At 27.3% G+C, this 10,194-nt stretch overlaps 1 long non-coding RNA gene across 4 annotated transcripts in view; it reads right to left on the bottom strand.

The window, feature by feature from the left end:
• The window catches only part of LOC107452893 (uncharacterized), a 31,649-nt gene continuing 21,455 nt past the window's right edge, over positions 1-10,194 (bottom strand). For all 4 annotated transcript variants that reach the window (XR_011637035.1, XR_011637036.1, XR_011637037.1 and 1 more), the window contains exon 3: positions 1-682. This is a non-coding gene — a long non-coding RNA (uncharacterized lncRNA). The remainder of the gene's footprint in view (positions 683-10,194) is intronic.

Below are 10,194 nucleotides of genomic sequence, written 5' to 3'. Positions count from 1 at the left end.
TTGGTGATATAAAACTTTATTGCAACTTTATAACATCGGACCTATCAAATACATCAAAATTGAAAAAATCGTAACAAAGAAAACAGCTTATAAAGGAAATATTAATATCATACGCTTATTAATGGCTCCTTTGTCTCAGATTTGCGTGTAATAACAAACACTCTTAATTTAAAATCTTTTCGTGCTTTATATCTCTTATAAAGTACAAAAGGAGCACAAATAAGAGCTACTATGAAACCAATAACACCCCAAATTCCTCGAGCAGTATATATAGACCTGTAGGGTCTATTTAGGTCTGATTCATATTGAATATTCTGAACACTAATTGTTCCTAATTCAGGTTCATACGTATTAGATTCGATATCGTTCAGAAGTTTCTGGAAATCAAGCGTCACAGTTTTTACAGGGGAGATATTATTAGATTCGATTTCATTTAGAAAATTCTGAATATCAATTGTGCCATTTTCTGATGGTATACTCGTGTACGATTTGACTTCAAGAAAGAAATTTTTAAGATCAGAAACTTCCTTTGGTATGCTAGATCTCTTTAATGAATCGGATTCCATTTGTTCTTTTTCATTTAAAGCTCTTAAAAAATCAGAATAACCATCCGGAATTGCATGTTCGACTTCACTCTTTGACCAAATACCACCATCAGCAATATCTTTCCTTTCTGCTTCACCTGAAAAAAACGTAATTGTTTTATTTTTTACTATAGTTTGTTTTATACATGGTGTGAGAAAAGTTTGAAAACTGCCAAATATTTTAAGAAAAAAAGATACATTTCGATTCAAAAAGTGAATATAGACGCAATCAATATTTTTATTAGCTATTTATTTATCTATATGATGGTACCAAATTCGATCTTCCACCTTAAAGCTTAGGAGTCGTAATCTTGACTTAGAAATCGTAAATATGAACCCCTATCCATTATTGCATAGTCAGATTCTCCAGAAAAAAGTAATGCTATTGTACCTACATTTTATTTCATAGATGGCACTGCAAGCGGGAAAAATTAAAGTACTTCCTTTTTAAAATTGCGAATATCAGGACCCATCAGATTAAGAACATAAAAATAAAGATATTTCGAAATTTTTGTATGAACTTTAAATTTTTAAGAAATATTAAAGCATTTTTAATATTTCTATTTTTATTAAATTTTGTTATTACATTATTATTTTAATTTTTTTACTGTATATTTTTGTTTCAATTTTTTTACTATACATTTTTGTTCTAACTTTTTTTTTTTAGTATATATTTATATTTTACACATTGTTTAACACAATTTTCATTTTACATATTTTCACATACTTCTTATTTTACATATATTCCACATTTATTTTGCATATTTTTATTCCATATTTTTTTATTTTAAAGAGTTTTATTTCATATATTTTAAAAATTCTGATTAGTCGAGATACCGCTCATTTTCATTTTGAAGGATTCAGCCCTTTGGTGAAAGAAATGCATAAACCTTTAAATCGAATCAGGTTACTTTTTTCTGTATAGTCCAAATCTGCAATAAAATATAGGGGTTCATATTTAAAATTACAAAATTGACCTCGTCCCACTTCAAGGGGAAAGGAATAGGAGGCTAAATTTGGTATCATTGGATTGTTATTAAAAAATTAAAAGCGTCTATTTTCATTTTGTCTTCCCCACGTATTTTTTAAGGGGTTAACGTTTCTTGTTAGTTTCAAACTATCATTACTCCCTGTATAGACATAAAAATGTTTAAAATAAAGTATGCATGTCATGTAGCTGCAATAAACATGTAATAGTTAGCAAGAGTGATTAAAAACAGAAATTAAAAATAGTGATTTTCAATGTTAAAACTTGCCAGGTGCTAAAGCAAATTTTTTAATCAAAAAGCAAATTTTATTGAAGCTATTTTTACAAACACATTTCTAATTACAAAATTTAATGGGCAAAACCTTTTTGAAGTTAAATAAAACGAGATAGATATCTTCAGATAGAATACATTGTTGCAAAAAAATGAACTTATAAATTTATTTGCAAAACTGAACGATTGCGCGGTACAGAAGAGAAAATTGAATTTAGCATTTGAATAATTTAAAAGCCAATCTATATATAATAATAACATTTTCATATCAGAATGTTTTTTAAACGTTTCGTTAAATGTACGTGATATTCCAAATCTTTATTAACGAATAATTTTTGCGTCATAAGAGTAAGAAGTGTGGAAATTTTATGAAAGAGCTGTGACTGCAACAATAATTTTTTTTATCGCAGAAGTAATTTTTAAGCTTACAATGTGTGGTAAATTGCGCCACACATTTAAAAATAAATCTAACAGAAAAAATGTGATTTAAATTTACAGTAAAATGAATCTGTGCATTATGCTTTCAAAATTAGTGATTTTAACTTTATAGAAATTCTGAAAAAATTGTGAATAAAGCATGAATTATAAAATAAGTTTTAATTTTCATACTTTCAATTATTGTGTCTAAGTCCCCTGTCGGACCAAGTCTGACGCCACCCATAGGGCGACTTAAGATAATGTAGAAAGGACGGTTTTGTGGAAAAATAAGTTCAAAAGTTCTAACGATATGGAGATGTGACACAATGCGGTTGAATTCATATTTGAATTCAACTGGAGCTAAGCCAGAAATGATAGAGTGGTTGCTAAAATATGTAATTTCAATCGCTTGCTCTAATTTTTCACAAACTATCAAAAAATACAAAATTTTTAGAGATTTTTGGGATTAACTTCAAAAGGGACATCAGAATTCAGATTACCCATGATCGGAAACGTCTTCTTTCTCCACCGGAAGTTATTCACAAGATAAATTGAGAGTGGTGGACTGATTTCCTGGATTCCATGCTTCTTCTGATTTCAGAAGTATGGATATCCTTTTTCTTTTGATGGACTGAAAAGTGCAGTGTACGCAGTAACTATGGATTCCGAAATGGATCTCGTTGAAAAAATAGTCTGCTAAAAATAGTAATCCAGGTATATTGGAGCGAGTCCGCCAGTTCATGGCTAGACTGTATAATACCATCGCTTGCAATGGTTAAAACTTTGAACATATTTTGTGATATATTTACATATCTACCACAGCGCATCTCTTTGACCAAGCTCTCGGTCTTTTGTATGTTTCTTGTAGTAGCTTTCGTAAAACTATGATGTTTTCGGCAATAGGTTGTTCTACAATTCTGAATCCTTGTGTTGTACTTTACCTCCCTAAAGTTTGTCTTAATAATCCTAGGACACCCTGTATATGACCAGTAAGAGCTCTTATACTGGTGTTCACAAATTCTTACTGGTAATTTTAAGATTGCTACGGTGATAATTTTGATTTAAACTTTTGTTCGTGTTTTCTGTTTTTATTCATTCCTATTTTTAATAGGATGCTCTTCGGAATTTTTGTTTTTTTTTATAACTTAGATTTACTTCATAGCTTAGATTTACTTCATAACTTAGATTTACTTCATAACTTAGATTTACTTCATAACTTAGATTTACTTCATAACTTAGATTTACTTCATAACTTAGATTTACTTCATAACTTAGATTTACTTCATAACTTAGATTTACTTCATAACTTAGATTTACTTCATAACTTAGATTTACTTCATAACTTAGATTTACTTCATAACTTAGATTTACTTCATAACTTAGATTTACTTCATAACTTAGATTTACTTCATAACTTAGATTTACTTCATAACTTAGATTTACTTCATAACTTAGATTTACTTCATAACTTAGATTTACTTCATAACTTAGATTTACTTCATAACTTAGATTTACTTCATAACTTAGATTTACTTCATAACTTAGATTTACTTCATAACTTAGATTTACTTCATAACTTAGATTTACTTCATAACTTAGATTTACTTCATAACTTAGATTTACTTCATAACTTAGATTTACTTCATAACTTAGATTTACTTCATAACTTAGATTTACTTCATAACTTAGATTTACTTCATAACTTAGATTTACTTCATAACTTAGATTTACTTCATAACTTAGCCAAACTCATTAAAAGTTGAACTGGTTACAACATATATTATTTGTTAACCTATTAGTAGTATATAAATGCGGGTCCTGGCTCACTTTCTCACACTTTCTCGCGCACGAAAACAGTTTTTAATAAAATCGTATAATTCAAAGAAAATTGATTAAAAAGGATTTAAAAACTTAATTTTTTATTAAATATATATAAAATGATAAAAACACCTGTTTCTTCTATTTTGGTCCTAGCACTTCCTCACGCACACCTTGGCGCACGCTCGCGCACGGTTGCAACAGTTTTTAATAAAATTGTATAATTCAAGGAAAATTAAAGTATTTTAATTAAATATCTATAAAATGATAAAAACATTTTATAGAAAAAGTTCATTTTCCTATTAGATTGTGCCTGGCCCACGCTTTGGCGCACGAGTCTACTTGTTGATTTAATTGTTTTTATATTAAAGTATATATGTATTTTCCATCAATTAATCCTTCATAATAAAATACATAACCACCTTCATTTATTTCTTGAATTGCTTTGTCCGAAAGTTCTCCATGTTTCTTTTTTAGAAAATATTCTTTCACTTCATTTAGTTCCACAGTTATTTTCACAACTACACTATCGCCATACTTTGTTTTTATTTTTCTCAATGATATCAGTTCATATAACCCGGGCTTTAAATCTTTCAATTTGAATATCGGGCTGTCGCTTCTGAGACTATTGAATTCTTTCATTTATTTAGAAACATTTTATTGAATATATTTTTACTGTGTATAAATGAATAAAATTGAACAAGAGAGAAATAAAAAATTAGAAGAGCAATTGGAAAATAAAATAAAATTAGTGAAATTGCAAGCTGAAATTAGAAGAAATAATGAAAGAAAACTAATGGAGGAATTAGGAGTACAAAAATCATTAGCTGAATTTCATGCGCCTGTCCTTAGTCAAATGGAAAAGTTGGAAACGTCTAGACAACAAAACTTGCTAGACATAAAAGATGCTGTTGATGACTGTTGATCTCTAACCATGAATGATTTTTCTTTTAAAACTTTACCTCAGATAGAGAATAAGTCAGAAGAAGATTATACTGAAGATGCAGGAAATATGTTTAATAAGGCTGAAGTTTTAAAAATAGATATGGACAGAGATGTGGATAAAACTGCTCTAGAAGAATTAGAATTTGAATTACCTTCAATAATGTGGAATAAAACTGATGAAGAAATTGAGGAAGTTATTGATAGGGCGAGAGAATACAGAGATCAATTTAAAAGAGAAAAAGGAAATGAAACCAAAAATAGAAATTTTGCAACTAAAGAAAAGAAAGTTGAATATCAAAAAAAGATTGACATTGCTGATAATAAGATGAGTATGATGAAAATATATATAGATACCTTATTAACTATTAAAAAAGGTAGATATTACACAGGAAAAGGTTTAGAAGATAAATTGAAAATTTTAGCTGATTTGACAGATAAAATTTGTAAAGGTTCTAAAAGTAAAAAATTGAACAATAAAACTGTAGATTTGGAACTGTAGGTAAAGGAATACTATGGAAAATTTCTTAGTATATAAATGAGTAATTATATTGTAAGAAAAGTATACTTGAGCGACAGTCAGATTTCTAAATTGAAATCAGCTTATAAAAATGGTGAAGAACTTAGTTTACAAATAGATAAAAGTAAAACACCCAATTTTGATTTACATTTAACAGCTACACAAATTAACCAAATTGTTAAAGGCAAAAGAATTAAAATATCAAAGACTCGACTGAAAAAGAATGGAGGGTTTTTACCATTTTCAGTGCCTTTACTTTCTACTTTAGCATCAGGAGCCGCTAGCGGAGCAGCTGGTTGGGGATTCAAAAAAGTGTTGGATAAAATTTCAGGATCAGGTACGACTAAAAAAAAGAAAACCTTGTGGAAAGGGGGTATATCTTCCCTCGGAATATCCAACGAAGTAATACAAGAAAATATGAAAAACGAAAAAGGATTTAGAGGTATATTTACTATTGATATGTTACCTAAAAAGATAAGAAAATTTGAAAACGGAATAATAAATTTAGATATATCTACAGGGAGTGGAACTCATTGGGTTTGTTATTATAACGACCCAAAGTATGATTTTATAGAATATTTTGATCCTTTTGGAGAATATGTATATAACACTATAAAAATAAAAAAGGATTTTCTTCCTAAAAATATACAAAATTATTTAAATACTTCTGGAAAAGAAATTCGATATAACGATAGTTTTTTACAACAACCAATTTCTGTAAAATGTGGTTTCTATTGTATGAAATATATAACTGAAAGAAATAAAAATAAATCTCCTATTGATGTTTTATATTCATTTACTCAAGAACCTAGTAATTTAAATGAAAAAATTGTTCTTTATAAATGAAGTATATTATATTAGATTCGAAAAACGTAGATAAATCTGAAGATTTCACCATTGAGTATTCGAGACCTTTTCATTTTACAGAGATAGCTCTTCAGTCTTTTTCAATGTATATTTCATGGAATAATATTACGGAGAAAAACAATAAATTTTCATATTTTGATGGAGTCAAATGGACAGATTTCATTATTCCTCATGGTCATTACAATATAAGAGGTTTGAATCGTTATATGGTAAAATATTTTGGAAATGATTCACCTATATTATTTGGAATAATAGAAGAAAGACAAAGGTTTAGTATTAAACTCGAGAAGAATTATAAAATTGATTTATCTAAAAGTGAATTGTACAAAATTTTAGGCTTTGAACCTAAAATATATGAAGAGGAAGAGCAAGAAGGTAAATTTATTGCGGATATAGCTAATGGTAATGATAATATTTATATTCACTGTGATATAGTGGATGGTGCTTATATAAATCAGTTTCAATCTCAAGTTATTTATTCTTTTACATCATCAAATCCTCCTGGAAGTTTATATGCTAAAGAATTTGATAAACTAATATTTTTTCCGGTTAAATCTGATTCTATTAATCGAATTAGAATGAGAATTACAAATCATAGAGGTGAACTAATTGATTTAAATAAACAAGAAGTACAGTACAAATTTATTGCTAAATAAATGAATAAACAAAGATTGTACAGAAAGAGTAAAAAAATACAAGGAAGAGGCTTCTTTTCAGACTTTATAAGTCCTATTGTAGAAGATAAATCTAAGGAATTTGTGAGAGAAAAATTGAATGAAATATTTTCTAAAAATAAAAAACATGGTACTGGATTGAAATTTTTTATTCCTAAATAAATGGATAAAATTTACGATTTGAAAGACACTAGTTATTATTATAATAACGACGTTGAAAGTTTTGAATATAGAGAATTAAAAAGTGAAAATAGAAATAATATTCATGAAAATGCTACATATAATTTCTTTATCAATGATACAAATGCTAATATTTTATATTCTGCGGGATATCTGCAACAAGAATTAAAAATTGTAAAAGGAGATGGAGGTGTAATAAGTAATGAAAATGTTACTCTAGTGAATGGAGGAGGTCTCATAAATTCAAACAGGTTGATTATAGGAAATACTGAAGTTGAATCCACTATAAATTATAAAGCCATTATGAATCAAGTATTAGGGATGATACACTTCACCCCTGATTATTCAACATCGGAAGCTACTAACATGTTCTTTTATGTAGATACAACTGATTCTGTAGATAGAAACAATTTCAAATATAATGGAAATCTGATAGATACTACCAAAATAACTGATTTTTTTAAAAACCTTAAACTAAATGAAAGTTTTAATGAAGGATTTTCAAAAAGATGTAAATTTACTAAAAATAGTCAAACAGTAAAAATATGGATTCCTTTAAAGTATATATTTGATTTCTTTAACGAATATAAAAAAGTAATGACAGGTTTCCAAGTTAAAATAGAAATTCAGAGAAATGATAGTAAAAATATGTTGTATACAGATATTCAAAATCCAGATTTTAAGGTTCTTGTTGAAGATTTATCACTTTGGTTACCTTATGTTAGATTTAAAAATTCCGCATCTGTAAAATTCAATGAATTAAAATTATCAAATACTCCTATAGAAATAAATTGGGATCATTATAACATTATCAAATCAAATGTATTTTATAAAAATTCCAGTGGGTCTTATTCTATTCCTGCTACATCTGATGAAGTTTTGAGTTTATATGTCATTCCTCAATATGAAGATAGAAATGAAAACATGAATCAAAATAATATGATGTTTGATCACTTGGATATGATAGAATGTTGGTTAATGATTAATAACATTAAAGTTCCCACTGTAAGTTATATGATGGACTTTAATAAAAATGATTATAATCGATTATATTATGCTCTTTTAGAATCAGGAATGAATAATATAAATTCTGAAACAGGTTGTATGATAAACTATTCAAATTTCAGTAAGTATCCTATAATTTGTTTCAACTTGGCAAACCATGAAAATTATACGAACTTGAGTAATTTAATGATTGAATTCAATTGGAGGTTGAGAAATAATACTACTAAAAATTATGTTTTTTACTTTATTTTGAAAGAAAGAAACAAATGCTCCTTGAATATGTCAACTCAGGATATAAAAATGATTAAAACTCTGAAAACATAAAGGATTTTTTCTATTTTAATAAATGGCTGCTTATTATCCACTTTACGACAATGAAATAAAAGAAGGACCTTTAGGACCACCAGGTGTAGGATTTAAATTAACGAATGATGGTAATTATGATATGGAAAGTAAACTATTAAAAAATGTTTTACATCCTCAGGAAGATAATGATTCTTCAACTAAAAAATATGTAGATGATTTAAAAAATAAGTGTTTGATTCGTAATAACGGTTATTTTAATGCTAGAAATAAATGTATTAGAAATATAGCTACTCCTCTAGAGGACAATGATGCTTCAACTAAAAAATATGTCGATGACAAAAGTTTAATACATGATGAAAATAATTTTGATGCTAAAAATAAAATCATATCAAATGTAAAAGAACCTGAAAAAGAAGGCGATGTGGTTACCAAAAAACATCTTGATTATTATTGTATACTGTGGGATAAAATTAATAGAAGTTATTATGCTCACAACGAAAGAATATCGAGTGTAAAATGGCCCATAAATGATACTGACGTTGCTAATAAATATTACGTTGATAATAAAACTTTTTGCGCTACCACAGATAGACTTGTTCAGTTTACAGGTGTGGGTTACAAGACTTTTGAATTCAACGAAACTACTTCAAAACTTTTAGATTCAAACTTAAAATTATCACAAAACATGTATATGAAAATTACAATTTTTTTAGCCTGTGACAAAATGAATGAAAAGCCAAAAATACGTTTAGAAAAAGTGAAAGAAGTACTTCTTGATAAAGAGATAAATGTTAATGAAGATTCAATAACTATGTTTGCGTATGGAAAGTTAAATGAAGTTTTAACATTATCAGTGCTAACAGGAGGAGGTTGTAAATTAAAGCCTTATTTACATATTGAAAAGATAAATTTTTCTTCTTAATAAATGGCCAATGAAATTAATTGGAACGACTTTTCTAGAAAGAAACTTTCAGAAGATGTAATTATAAGTTTAGCAGATTATTTAAAATGGGAATATGTGTTTCAATTTTCTGAATTATCTGAAGTTTTAATCGAACGATATGTACAGCCAAATGATTGGTATATTATTTCTCAATATCAAAAACTCAATGAACCTTTTATTGAAAAACATGCCTCTGATGTAGATTGGGAAAAAATATGTAGATACCAAACCTTATCTATCCGTTTTATTGAGAGACATTTAGATAAAGTGACTTGGTATGAAATATCAAGATTCCAAAAATTGGATTTAAGATTTATAGAAAATTATTCTGACCGTTTAAATATGAATGTTGTATCTAGATATCAAAAATTATCAATGAACCTTATAAGAAAATTTCAAGATTATGTAAATTGGGATTATATTATACAATATCAAGATATTGATATAGATTTTGTAATAGAATTTGTTTCTAAAATAGATTTCTGTCTTTTAATAAAAAATAAAAGCAATATATTAACAGAAGAATTTTATAATTCAAACAAAGAAAAGATAGTTTGTATACTTCTTGCTGAAATTTGTCATAATACACGAATACCACTATATGAACCATTAAAAGAATAAATTATTTAAAAAAAATGTTTTTATTTTAATAATAGTTTTTACTCGCAGTAGATTATTT

The sequence above is a fragment of the Parasteatoda tepidariorum genome, chromosome 6 (assembly GCF_043381705.1).
Source record: "Parasteatoda tepidariorum isolate YZ-2023 chromosome 6, CAS_Ptep_4.0, whole genome shotgun sequence".
Lineage (NCBI taxonomy): Eukaryota > Metazoa > Arthropoda > Arachnida > Araneae > Theridiidae > Parasteatoda > Parasteatoda tepidariorum.
The sequence above is the reverse complement of the archived record's forward strand: the minus strand, read 5'-3'. Positions and strand labels throughout refer to the sequence as shown.